The sequence below is a fragment of the Cricetulus griseus genome (genome assembly GCF_003668045.3).
Source record: "Cricetulus griseus strain 17A/GY chromosome 1 unlocalized genomic scaffold, alternate assembly CriGri-PICRH-1.0 chr1_0, whole genome shotgun sequence".
NCBI classification, from domain to species: domain Eukaryota; kingdom Metazoa; phylum Chordata; class Mammalia; order Rodentia; family Cricetidae; genus Cricetulus; species Cricetulus griseus.
This window is the reverse complement of record NW_023276806.1, coordinates 56,148,850-56,162,551: the sequence shown is the minus strand read 5'-3', so window position 1 is coordinate 56,162,551 and position 13,702 is coordinate 56,148,850. Positions and strand designations below refer to the sequence as shown.

General features: G+C 46.1%; 1 long non-coding RNA gene across 1 annotated transcript in view; it reads right to left on the bottom strand.

Annotated features, from left to right (window-relative positions):
• LOC118239584 overlaps positions 1 to 13,702 on the bottom strand; it is a 41,520-nt gene that overhangs the window by 18,566 nt on the left and 9,252 nt on the right. Inside the window, exon 3 of the long non-coding RNA XR_004772135.1 lies at positions 12,712 to 12,819. This is a non-coding gene — a long non-coding RNA (uncharacterized LOC118239584). The remainder of the gene's footprint in view (positions 1 to 12,711; positions 12,820 to 13,702) is intronic.

Genomic DNA, 13,702 nt, shown 5'->3' with positions numbered 1-13,702 from the left:
TAAGACAATGATTTACAAGGCCCTGGCGGAGGTCATCCGCCTTGGCTTTGATGGGAAATAAGAAATTGCTCAAAGCCTGTAATTCCAGAGAGTGACAAATACTGTAGTCACCTGAAACCATGGTTTCAGCTTGAGGTTCCCACTCAGCTTTGTGTTCATTAATTTGTTTGCTTAACTTCATCAACTTGGGTACCTACTTCCTGGTATGCTTCTAAAACAGTCTCCCCCATTCCCTACTACAAAATGACTCTGGCATTTCTTAGGGACCTAGAACTCTTTGATTGTTCGATGGTGACCTCATTTTAATCAGGGTGTGTGGGATACCTTGTGACGAGAAAGGAGCAAGTTGGGGGCTGAGGACTGACCACGGTGAGTACAGTGTGTGACCAACCTGAAATGAAACAATAGAAAGTGTGTTCTTGGGACTCCAGAAACTTGAAAACAGGTTAATGTTTATTGCTTGTCCCAAATGTGATGCCTTCTGACTAATGAGGAAAATAAACACTGGTTTTGCTCAAGAGCAGTCCAGGTGGTCACACATCCCTGGGTAGGAGCTGCTTGAGTCTTCTTGCTTGTTTTGTTTTGAGACAGTGTTTGGCTGTGCAGTCAAGGCAGGCCTCAAACTGTTCAACCCTCTGCCTCAGCCTTCTGAGTACTGAGGCTATAAATGTGCTACCATGTTAATCTTTTATGTGTAACGGTGGGGGTTCAAATGTCTTAAGTTTTACTTACTGGTTTTGGCAGGAACTGAGCACATGTAGAGGCTTTGTTGATGCCTGTTATTCTGTCTTTGAAGTGCCGGTTTTGAAGTGAGACTTGGGTAGAATAAAACTTTATAGAATTACATTCAGCTTCAACCATCATCACGTATAGGTATATCCAACATGCGTTAGACAGGGCAGAAACCCTTACACAACTGTTCTGTTGTGCAATAGTGAATTGTAGCTGCTACAAGGTGATCGGATGTTATTAGTCAGTTTCCCATCACTGGGACAAAATACCTGAGGTAAACAACTTAAAGGAGGAAGGATGTGTGTGGCCATTGGCTCTTTTGTTCCTTGGCTGAGGAGGAGCTAAATGATCATGGCAGGAAGCACATGGTGGGACCAAACTGCTGACCTTGTAGAGGCTGGGAATGGGGGTGGGGCAAGTGTGGGGACAGAAGAGGAGAGATAGGGAGTCTAGGACCTCTTACCTCCAAGTAGGTCCCATTATCTGAAGTTTACACTACCTGTCAACAACCCATGAGTTTATAAATCTACATGTGGATTAATCTATACATGAGGTCAGATCCTGAATGCCTCAATTGCATCCCCAAAGTTCCACTTCTGAATACTTTGGGAAGCAAGAGTTTGGGTATAAATTTAAAATCCAAACTGTGGGGCTGGAGAGATGGTTCAGCTCTTTTAGAGGAGCCAAGTTATTTCCCAGCTCCCACATCTGGCATCTCATAACCACCTGTAACTCAGCTCAAGAAATCTTACACCCCCCCACACACACAGATGTGCATACACATGTGCATTTTCTTCATGGGAACACACACACACAAACACACACACACACACACACACACACACAAATAATAATGATGATGATGATTATAAAACTAAAACAATTCCAAACTGTAACATTAGATAATTAGTTTTTTTTTTTTAATTCTGTTTTACTAAGAAGTGATGACAATTTGTATAGTCAGGGCTCTCCAGAGGAACAGACAAATAGAATGAATATATGTATGAGCTTACACAATACAGAGTAGTCTAACAATGACTGTCACAAGAGAAGCTGAGAACATGGTAGCTTCCCAGACTATGAAACCAAACGCCTCACCCGTCCCACTCTGATGTTGAAAGCCTGGAGAATTCCTGGAGAGCTTCTAGCCTTCACTCCACATTAGAAGCCCAAAGACACTGGTTCCAATAGCAACAGAGGAATCAGCAGTGGCAGCAACAGGGTAGATGAACTTGACAGGAAGAGTGAAGGCCAATCCAGGAAGAAGTTCATTTGCTAGTCTCTCTTGTTCCATTCTCCCTGTCATTCACTTCTTTACTCCCAACTTTTGCCAAGTTGTAGAGTTCAAAGTTTAGCCAGGCCAGAAACCTGTCCATTTGTCATGTGCTAGTTACCTGCTCTTTTTATTCTCCACATGGCTAAAACCATGCTCAACGTAATTTAACTGGATGTGGTGGGACATTCCTGTCATCTCAGCATCCAGGAACTGGTACAGGAGTTCAAAGCCAACCTCAAAACATCGTGAGTTTAAGAGCATAATGGACTATGTAACTCCCTGTCTGTCCCCTGTCACACAAAATTAAGATTTAATCAAGACACGTTGGGCTGGAGGGTAGCTCAATGCTAGAGGGCTTATGCTCCGTGTATAAGGCCCTGGATTTGATCCCCAATACCGTAAAAGAAACAACCAAGATGTGACCTGATGGAGGCCACATGATGATGTGTGAGTCTATGTGAGACACAGATTGACTCGCTTCGTCCTGCAAGCATCCATGTTCTCCTGGCTTGGGGCATGAGATGTATTTGCATGAATAGTATGTGGGAAGAGACAGGGGTTACAAATTAGCTATGACAGGCATCGGAAAAGAGCACAGAAGAGGGAATATCAGAGGGTCCAAGTCCAACCAAGACTCTTAAGACACCACCATCCTGGGAAGAATGAGAGAGTCTGTGGCTTTGTCCTACATTTTTGATCCTATAAAAAGCTTCCAAGCTACCACTGTAGCCTCTTTTCCTCCCCTCCATCCTTCTCATAGTTGGATGGCTCCCATTCTCCAGTCTAGCAGACTTTAGGATACTTTCTTTGTCTGTGTTTAAGCTATCTCTGCATTTCACTAAAGCCTCTGGCAGCAGCAATTGGGGAATATAGCAACAACCCAAGGTGCTTGGCATACAGCAACCCGAGATCCACTGTTTGATGACTAGGCTATTTTAAGATTTTCTGTCTTTAAGGATCTTTCCAATCCCAAGGCTTGTTGGGAAGGTTGAATGAGATAAGTATGTGGGAATCTATGACACACAGTAGGACTCATCATTCAAGAAGTTTGTGAATCTGAACTCACAGGGGTCTTTCCACAGCTGTTGAGTTACACCTGCCATTATCTTTTTGTGCTGGGTAGATGTGTCCTTAGTCACCCATATGTAAGACTGGACACTGGAAAGTGGATATATTGCTAGCCATGGGAGACTATCATGGGGGGGTACTCCATTTTTCCATTAGGATGTAAGCTCTGAGACTGATTACATTGGGCTGATACTTCTGCATCTGACTCCATCTAATTGCCAGCCTCTTTGGATGCAAGTCCGTTTCCTCCCTATTCTCCCACATTTTCAGTAAGATAGCATTGCTGTCGAGGGAGCAGGCACAGGACTCTGCATGATGGAACTGTGAGGAAGACCTGAAGATTTACCATGTGCTGAGAGTTTTCTATGCACCAATTATGAGCTTACCTGTTTACCTCACTTACAAAGATGCATAAAGAAATTCCTGTCCATAAAGAACATAAGGAAACAAAGTATACAGACACCAAAAGATGTCAAATTATTCCAAGCATGTGACAAGTGGAAGTCAGACAATAAGAGCAATGAGAATTTAGAAAAGGTTAATGCTAAGGGGTGTGGCCATGGATGTTTTCAAAGGTGGGCTTATTTTGGACTCTAAAGGGTAGGAAATATTTGGGCTATAAGAGAGAAGAAAAGTAGACCATGTACCAGGAGCATGGGCAAACCTAAAAACAGGAAGGAACCTCATTTATGCCTAGAAGACAGTGAAAACCAGACATACAAGCAAACACCAAAGGGCATGGGCCTCTGCAACTGGCTTCATTCACTCACATCTTGACTAGCTTTTCATATCAGTACACATCAGCGTCCTTATCCTTTACATACATGCATAGCAGTCCACAGTTTGGATGACTCTTGCTCACTCATCTGACTCCCCGTTGGTGGGTATTTAAGTTGCTGCCAGATTCTTGCTATTGGGAGTCACTGAAGGGAATCACTTGGGCCTTTGGTTTGTTGGTCCATTTGTAGGAGAAACATTTAGAATGATAATTACTAGACTAAACTACCTGTGCATTTGTATTTGTCACTGGTATTACCAAATTGTCTGATTGGTTATACTCCCATCTATCATACGAGAGTGCCTGTATTCCTATAGCATTGCCAGTAGAGCCTGCTGCCCAGTCTGGAATATTAAAATGCCTTTAGCTTTATTTGGCATTAATCTTAGGGCTGAAATTATGTTTGCATACACTTTGAATGCTACTTGTGATTTCTTTATAATGAACAGTAAACTCATATCCTTATGCCACTTTTCTCTAGGATAATAGGAAACTTTTATATGAGAAACAGCCCTTCGGGGAATGAGCTGTGAGATTGCCCTCCATTTGCCTTTGTCTTTTGATTCACATTTTGGTTATTGCATCAATGATATTTCTTTTTTCTGTGTCACAAACCACCACAGAAAGTATTAACTATGGCCACTTGTTTGTTCAAGATGGCCTCAGCTTGAGGCAATACCTCTGTGTTCCACCAGGTGCCCTTGTCCTTTGCTGTCACTGGAGGAGCTGGAAGCAGCCAGCCACCTAGTAGCTCAGAAGACTTCTCAGGGTGCTCACAAGACAGTTTTTTTTTTTTTTTAATTTAAAAACAAAGTACCAGCAAGTGGGCCAGTACCAGTGCTCATGTGTTTAAGTCTGCATCACTGGGTCTGCTCTTGACCCAGTGACCACAGGAAGTAGAGGACTGAGTCTGGAGTCTGGACGAGAAGACAACACAGGGGAGTAAAGTAAGAGAGAAGAGTGTGAGGTCATCCAGCTAGACCCCAGCCTTGATTATTTTCCTTATTAATTTTCCTGGGCTATTTTTGGTTTTGTGCAGTTTATCACTCTTTGTGGTCTTGGGTTCTGGATTTTGAGCTGTATTTAGGAAGCTCTTCCCCATTCTGAGTTTACAAAGGTAATTTTCATTTTTGTCTATTCCTGTTGTAGACTCATAAATTACGCTTGAATTTTGACTGGTGTGGGATTTACCCTTGTGTTTGCTACACAGTTGCAGACTTACATTCTTTTTCTTGCAGTGCTAGGATCAACCCCAGGGTTTCCTCAGCAAAGCTTTACTACTGGGGTACAGCCACAGAACTACACTTACTGTTAAAGCGTGGTTCTTCTCTATTTGAAAACATTGTGATATTAGCCAGGATTGGCCAAGAGACGCCAAGAACACATAACTGTCAATCTCAGTGGCTTTGGTACAAAAGGTGTTTTCCAAGCTCATGCTCCACACGTATCATGGGTGGCAATATAAACTCCAGGCATCAGCTTTGAGATTCAGACTCTCGAGCGATTCCCATCCGTAGAACAGTAGTCTTACAAGAAGCAAGAGCAGGGTCAAACCCTAACAGTCTCGGACAGCTTCCCCTTGGGAGCACAAGTCCCGCCTACACACATTCCATTGGCTAGGAAGGCAGTGCTGTCAATAGGTTGAGGAAGACTTCTTCCTTGAGTGACAGCAGCAGTTTCTGGGCTGTCCTTTCTGGGGATGTGCAGCTTTGGGAAAACACACGCTGACCCGAGGCTGACTGAGGACCTGGTCTCCCCGACGAAGCCCTGTGGTTATGAATGTCAGAGCTGTCTCAGCCCCTTATCCAGCCGAGAAAAGTGTGTGTCGGAATAGACCAGGCACGGGGGTGCGGGGAAGGAAGAAAAGAGGGCCTCAGCCAGGGGCTGTAAATGGGTTGAGTTTTGTCCCATCGTTTTGAGTTGTCACCTTGGGCTGCCATAACAAAATACCCTATTCCAGGAAGTTAAACTACATTCATTTTTCAGAGTTCGAGGGCTGAAAGTCCAAGACTGAGGTGCCATAATGGTCGAGGTTTGACAGACTATTCTGGGCTAGAGACTGCCGAACTTTTACAGTTTCTTCACATGGCAGAGAGAGGGGGCAAGAGCATTAGCTGGGGTTCCGCCTAGCAGGGAGTTGATCTGATCCTAAATCATTTCTTCAAACACTCCCATTACCCCCGAGGGTTCAGATCAGCATATGGGGAGGGTTCTGTGGGTGTAGCTCAGTGGCAGAACACTTTCCTAGAACATAGGAGGTTCTGGGTTCAACCCTCAGCTCTTCAAAGGGTTAAAACAAAGATTTAATTTCAACATAGGAGTTAAGAGGAACAAAAAGATTTCAGTACCCTACAAAAGGATATATTGAAGTCTTGACAAGGCCTCCCTCTTCAGGAGCCCCAAATGTGACCCTTGGAAAGAGTCTCTTTACAGAAGTAACCGTGTTCCAGTGAGGTTATAAACAAACGAGACAAGGGAAATACCCAGGTGTATGTGCAAAGAAAAAAATGTGAAAAGACCACCTGTATATAGGGCAAGGAGAGAAGCAGACAGATTCTTGTCCCACAGCCCTCAGAAGGAACGGAGCTGCCAGTCCCTTCACACTTCAGACCATGTACCCACGGATGTCAGCTTTCAGCCAGCCTCTCCGTTACAAGTGCCTGTCCCACTAGCCCCACATACCCCAAGGGCCACCTCCAACTACCAGGTAGGAGATACCTGCTAGCTGCTATTTTAACAAACACTGTTTCCGATTGGAAAAGAGAACTGTGACCACTTAGCAATGCCTCCCAAGACAGCTGACTAGAGATTTCGCCAAGCCTCCAATGTTCTCTGCCTTAGTGAGTTTTGCAAGGATTGCACAAAATTATGAACTCATAAGCCCATAGGTGGGCTTCTAGGAGTCTATGTCTGGGGGCTCGGGCTGAAAGGGAAGACAGAGAGAAGGCATGGCATTTGCCTCAGACACAGCTCCCATCAGATAAAGTGATAGCTCCCTGGTTTTTCCAGGACTGTGGCTTGAAGCCAGGACCTTGTGCATGCTAGGCAAGTGCTCTATCACTGGGCTGTATTTCCAGGCCAGCTCCTTCATATTGACTAAATAGCGGCAACCCTTACTGAACCCTTTGAGGCTTGCAGCAATAAGGTTACAAGGTCGTCCTGCTAGCTCTGCTGAGCATAGTTTCACAATGATCACTGGTGTGTTTCAAAATAGCTCGTAGAGATTATTGAATCTTCCTCAGCACAAAGCAAGGACATGTGACTGAGGTGATGGATATGCCAGTGACCCTGGTTTGACCAATTAAAACCACACACATGTATATTTAATACTCTATCCTCCACAAAGATAGGTACAATTAATTACTAAGCATCAACTATATGTAAAAGTATATTTTAAAAAGCCGGCCCTGTTGACAGGGGTGCAGGTGAGATAGCCCTGGGGTATAAGAGTGGGATAGCTGGCCACATCCCCCTTGTCTGCTGTGTGGTGTTGAGGGCGAGGGAAAGATGTTCCCCCCTTGACCCTGCCACCTGTGGTGGGCAACAGAGCTGTTACACCCACCACCCAAACCCACTTACCAGCTGCAGTACTTGAGAAAGTGGACCCTGTCCCTTGCCTGGGCATTACAGTAGAGCTGACCCTGTTGACAGAGGTGTGGGTGAGCCAGCCCTGATGCTGTGTGCATGGTAGGGCTGTCCCCATTACTCATCTGTCATGTGGCCACATGGGTGAGGGAGAGATCCCCACCCCCAACTCTCTTCACCCCCACCTCCCTCCATCCTCCCGCCCCTACCCCCCACCCATCAATGCATGAGGCAGGTGGAAGAGCTGGCCCTGGGGTCATAAGAGCGGGAGAGCTGGACCTGCCCCTCATCACCTGCAGCACTTGAGACAGTGGCCCTACACCTTGCCAGGGCAACACAGTAGAGCTAGCCCGGAAGGTGTAATGTGGGAGATACAACCCTGAGGATGTGAAAGCCAGAGAACTGGCCCTTGCTGCAAGGGGTGAACTAGCTAGGGCAATGCTGGAGAGCTCACCCTGGTGGTGAAGACGGGGGAGAGCTGCTGGGCTGACCAACCCTGTAACTATCCAGACCCAGAACCAGGGTTCTGTATTGGCCCACTCCAACATCCACCCCATCTGTGATTTGCTGGAGCAAAGGGGTGGGGTTGGGGGGGGTGGTCCTGTGGACCCAGGGCTGCAGGATCTCCATGATACAGGGCAGCCACAGGATGCCGAGAAAGAGTCCCAGTGAGGGCCCAGTGTCAGTGGTGTAGCAGAGACCCAGGCGCCTTGAAGCATACCAATGATTCTTTGCAATGAACTTCTGCGTGTAAAAATGTATGGATAAAGGGGTTACTGCAGGGCTCACTAAATCACATTGAGGCTTCCATGAGGAGATTTTCCACTTCATCCTTCCCCCCCTTTTTTTTCTCTTAAATTTATTTTGTTTTATTTAGGGGGTGGGTGAGATTGGCAGGCATGATGTGAAAGACACAAAGAATAAATAGAAAGAAAGTTTAAAGGGGGGAGGCAAAAATACATTTTAAAAGTCTCCTCTAGCAAACGGTCTTAAAATAATGGAGCATTGTGTCCTAGTCTGTGATAAAACATCGTGACCAAGGCAATCTATAGAACAAAGCGTTTACTTGAGCTTCCAGTTCCAGAGGGATAAGAGTCCAGTGTGGTGGAGAGGCATGGTCCAGGCACGGTGGCAGATGCAGGAAGCTGAAAGCACCCCGCTTTAAATGCAGGCAACAAAGCAGAGAGAACAAACTGGAAGTAGGGTGTGGCTGTGTAATCTCACTGCCTGTCCCCAGTGATGTACTGCCACCAGCAAGATTGTACTACCTAAGCCTCCCCAAACAAGCAGAGAGCCTACTATTCAAACACCCAAGCCTGTGGAGGAACATTTCTCATTTGAACTACCACACCCTACTAACCACAAGGTATTATTTTTAGAACCGGCCTTGAATTATACTGATATATGGAAGAGTGCCTGAAAAATGTCTTAAAAGGTATAGCTTTTGCTTTGGGCTGCTGAGGGTTCATGTATTAGAGTCCTCCTGAAGGTTTGTGTGTTGGAAGCTTGCTGATGCCTCTAACTTCACTGAGGGCTTAATTCATAGGTGATTTCAGAGAGTAGACTATAGGGGAATGGCCTGCCTGGAGGAAGTAGAGTCACTAGGCATGCCTGGGAAGGGTCTACCATGCCTTGGTATTACTGTCTTCTCCTTCCTGGCTGCCATGAGGCCAGCCTCTCTGTGCCACCACATCTGAAAGCCATGATATGGCACATTGACTCAGGGTGAAAGCAGCGGAGACAGCCAATCTAGGACTGGAACCATAAAGACATGAGCCAAGATAGAGCTTTCCTGTTTTACAGGTTTTCTCAGCTGTTTGTCACAAAACAATAACTAACATGGAACCTCTGTATTGCTTTCCTGCATTCAGATTTAGTAACTTTTTTTTTAAACCCCGAGACATGCATAGCATGGCTGTATATGGGCATGCATATGTGATATTGTATTGAGATGGTTCCATTTAGAGGCATTTTTTTTCATTTTTTTTTTTTTTTTTTTTTTTTTTTTTTTTTTGCTACAGATGTTAGCGTTGACTTACTGTGTCCTGGCAATGGTGAAATGACACAGGAAGTAGCACCAGAAAACTTCGAAGAGAAACGTGGAGCAGCGCCAGGTGAAAGAACAGTGTGTATTGCCTATTGTTCAAGTAACAAACCACCCCCAGATGTGGTACCTTGAGACCACAGCCCTTTATTTGTTCACCTTTATGTAATCCAGGTCAAGCTGGGTGGTTATCTGTGTGGCTGAAATCAGCTGTCGGGTCAGCAGGGGCTGTTGTTCCAGGGGTCTCAGCTGGAACGGCCGATCACACTTCCCCCTTTTCACACAGCAGCAGAAGAGTGCTAACGGCCAGAAATGACATCCCAAATGCTTATGTACTCTACCTGTGTCATGTCTGCTAATGTCACAGAGGCTGGGCATCAGTGCAGGCCTGGATTGCTCAAAGGCACCACTAGGAAAGCATGTTCCTAGGGTCCTTGGTAGGCAAATCCTTGCCAGTCTTTCTGAAAAATGTTAGGCAATACCTTGACTCTGTGAAAGGTAAAGTTTGTAGATGAGCTGAAATTTGGTCTTAGGATGCAGCTTCAGGGACTTTGAAATCTGTGTCACTTTTGTTAGTATGATCTCATGTATACACATCAGCAATAAGACCTAGGGAAACTCAAATTGGTTGGCTTTGAGCAGCTCTCTCATCTCTGAGGCTTAGTCTCCCCCAGTTGTAAAACTCCTCCCCAGGGTTATTTGTGGTAAGGACCATGTGAGCTCAGGGTCTTTTGTTGAGAAGTATAGAAGCCTCACACAGTTGTGGATGCTCTTCCTGTCATGACCAGGATTCACCATTTCAGGAGGCATTTAGCCTGGTGCACAGGAAGACATATGATACACAGTGAGAAGTCTGAAGCCCAGCTGTGTAAATCACCTTAAAAATTCATGAGAGGACTTTTTTTTTTTTTATTCCATGTGCATCAAATTTGTCTCTGTCATTTTCTTTCCCTAAGATCAATAAAAAGGAAACTGATTTTATTTCAAAAAACAAATTACTTCTGCTTTCCCTTTTTGTGCGCAAACCTAACTGGCTCCTTCTTTTCCAATGCAGCGTGTTCTCCCTTCTGCCTCTAACTGTGTCAATCCAGCTCAGCAGACAGCTCCAGGAAGTGCTTGATTGATCACAACCCAAGCTACTCCCTGTTCCCCATCCATCAAGTGTTACCCAGTCCTTTTTATGTCTGGGTTGGTGCTAGGCCCTGGTGACAAAGAAAAAGACGGTTTTTATCCTCCAGGAGCTCACAGACGAGCAATGAGACAGATGTAGAAACAGGAAACAGTGCCATGGCTTTGAAAGGAGCAGATGTGTTTATTCAACAAATATTTAATGATCGTTTGTTCTGTGCATGCCTCAAGTTAGTGTGAAATACAAAGACGGTTAAGATACCTTTTGTATTCTTATGGTGTGACTGGTCGAGGAGACAGACAAGTCAACAGTCACAATTCAGAACCTCAGAAGTCAGCACCAGTGTCGAGTGGGGGCAGGGAAGACAGAACCTGCCAGGTAGAAGTGGGTTGGGAAGGTTTCCCACAGATTTGTATAAAACAAGAAAAAGGGAGGGATAGATTCCAGGGAGAGAGATGAACCTATAGCCAGGTTGAGTGGCCTGGGAAAGTATGGCACTAGAGAGAAAGCAGGGAGCATGCCTGGTCCACAGAGTGAGAAGGGGGAAGGGAAATCTGGAAAGCTAGGTAGAGGTGACCGCACAGGAGGAAGATAGCCTCACTGACTGCATTTTACCATCATTGCAGAAGTGGGTCAAATGCCCCCTAGGGGCTCCCTCTGGAAACGATGGCACTTGTAAACCAAACTTTAATTCATATTTATTTTATTTCATGTGTGAATGTGTACCAGAGTGTATGTATATGCACCACTCGTGTGCATGAACCCACAGACATCAGAAGAGGTCTTTGGAACTGAAGTCACAGGTGGTTGTGAGCCACCTGTCAAAGAGCTCTGCAGAGGAAGACTGTAAGGATGGAGGAGACCCCAAGCCGAGGCGATGGGGTGGGCCTCAGGAGACATGGAGCCTCCAGCACATCACTCAAGGGGCATGAGCCGAGGATTTGGATGTTGGGGTATTCAAATACAGAGCAGCTGAAGCAGAGCAGCCGTTGAGGACACTCTAGGGACATCGTTCTGTGTGAAGGATGGGCAGGGAACTTAAACACAGAGAAGCCCATCTCTTATGAGAGAGTAAAGGAAGATGACCTGGGCAGAGTTGGGGCATTAGCAGAGACATGGGTGACAGTGCTATGTCTCTCAGGTGCTGAAGAGGGATCAAAGCTTCTGTCTGTCTCTCTGTCTTTCTCTCTGTGTACACACACACACACACACACACACACACACACACACACACACACACACACACCAATCCCTTCCCCATTTCTTTATTTTGCTTACTGTTCCAGTTTCCCAGCCATAACTGGAGTGAGGTCAGCTTACTTCTCCAGAAATGGCAGAATGTTTTTTCACCTTTCCATCCCTATTGTGGTAATGTCCACTGTGTGGTCTGTGGCCTCTTTCCAGAAGCTGCTCCCCTGGTGACTTCCTCTCTCAGAGGAAGTCTACTGGGTTGCTTGCTTTCTTCCAGGGCCTTCCTTAGACTTTCCCTTGGTGATGGCATGTTGTGGCTGGAGGAGAGCAGGAGGCAAGACAACTCTTTTAGGGCTCTGTGCCCTTGGCTAGAATGTATAGATCTAGGGAAACTATGGCCTCCTGTGACTTCAGCTTCCCAATCCCTAGAAGGACCCATCTTCATGGACACTTCGTAGGTTCCAGATCATTGCTCTTAGTTTACTTTAGGGAGAAGGAAGTCATGTGAATCGTCTCCTAAACCCACCAACCCTGTAAGAGATGTGCTAGAGAAAGGTGGAGTAAATCTTGAAACCATGCAGGAAATCGATCTGCCTGTGCTTCACCATAAAGACCAGTTCACAGTGAAACATTTTTTCTTCTTAAGTCCTCTCCTCTTGCCTCTCAGTCCTTCCTCTTTATACCTACTTTTTGATGATTCCAAGAGCCCCTGGTCCAATCTAGAATGACCATAGAAGGCCAGGGCTAGTGTGAGATCATCTCAGAAACAGGACACACACACACACACACACACACACACACACACGGGGGGGGGAGAGAGAGAGAGAGAGAGAGAGAGAGAGAGAGAGAGAGAGAGAGAGGAGACGGGTCTGCCTTGCAGTGAAAAATCGAAATGCTAATCCACTCACCTTGAACAATTTTCCATGCAGTGTATCCACAATATCTCTGGAATCTTAGAACAGCAACAAGAAATGGGGGGCTGGGAGGGGTTGGGGAGAGAGCCCCTCACTCTCTCACTAGAAGAAAACCAGAAGAGATTTGCTTACACAGCTGGGCCTTGTCAGAGATCTTCAGTAACATAATAGAGTTTTTGTCTCTTCACCTAGCCTCTCTGCGGTGCCCCAGCATGAATCAGATGTGTGACAATGACTATATGGGGGATGGGGCATTAGCAGAGAACGACAACCCAGTCTACTGTCAGAGGCCAACACCAGCCTGGACCCAGAATCATGAGAGAGAGACTCTATGGGGTGACCCAGTCTACATCTGAGGTCAGCACCAGCAGGAATGGGCACTTCCATTTCACCTGCAGCCTCCTGGAACTCCTCCCACCAACCATGAGCTTGGATCCCCTTAGCTAGCTCTCCCTTATACAGTTGGAAGCTAAAACCTGTCTGAATTCAAGCCCCGAGGTCGGGGCTGGAAAGGCATCCCTGAGCCTTGGCTTCATGGAGCTGTTTCCTCATACCTGAGCCATCCACAGCTGCATACACCCCTCCCAGCCTGCACTATTTAAAGCCAGCACTCAGGTATTCCTTGTGAGTCACAACACCCAGGAGGGCAGCGCATGCAGCTCCACTCACCAGCCCCACTGTGGGAAGGAACTCTTCCCTCACCATGGCTTCCTTGGGGCAGATCATCTTCTGGAGGTAATGTTCTCTCTCTCTCTCTCTCTCTCTCTCTCTCTCTCTCTCTCTCTCTCTGTGTGTGTGTGTGTGTGTGTGTGTGTGTGTGTCTGTCTGTCTGTCTGTCTGTCTGTCTGTCTGTCTCCATATTAAAAACAGGGATGGGGTCTTTGGGAGGTGCTGAGAACTTCTGGGCTGTGCTCCAGGGCTACACTTGCACCCTTATCTGATCCAGCAATGGGTCAAGAAGAGGTTAATCAAATTCAACAGCACA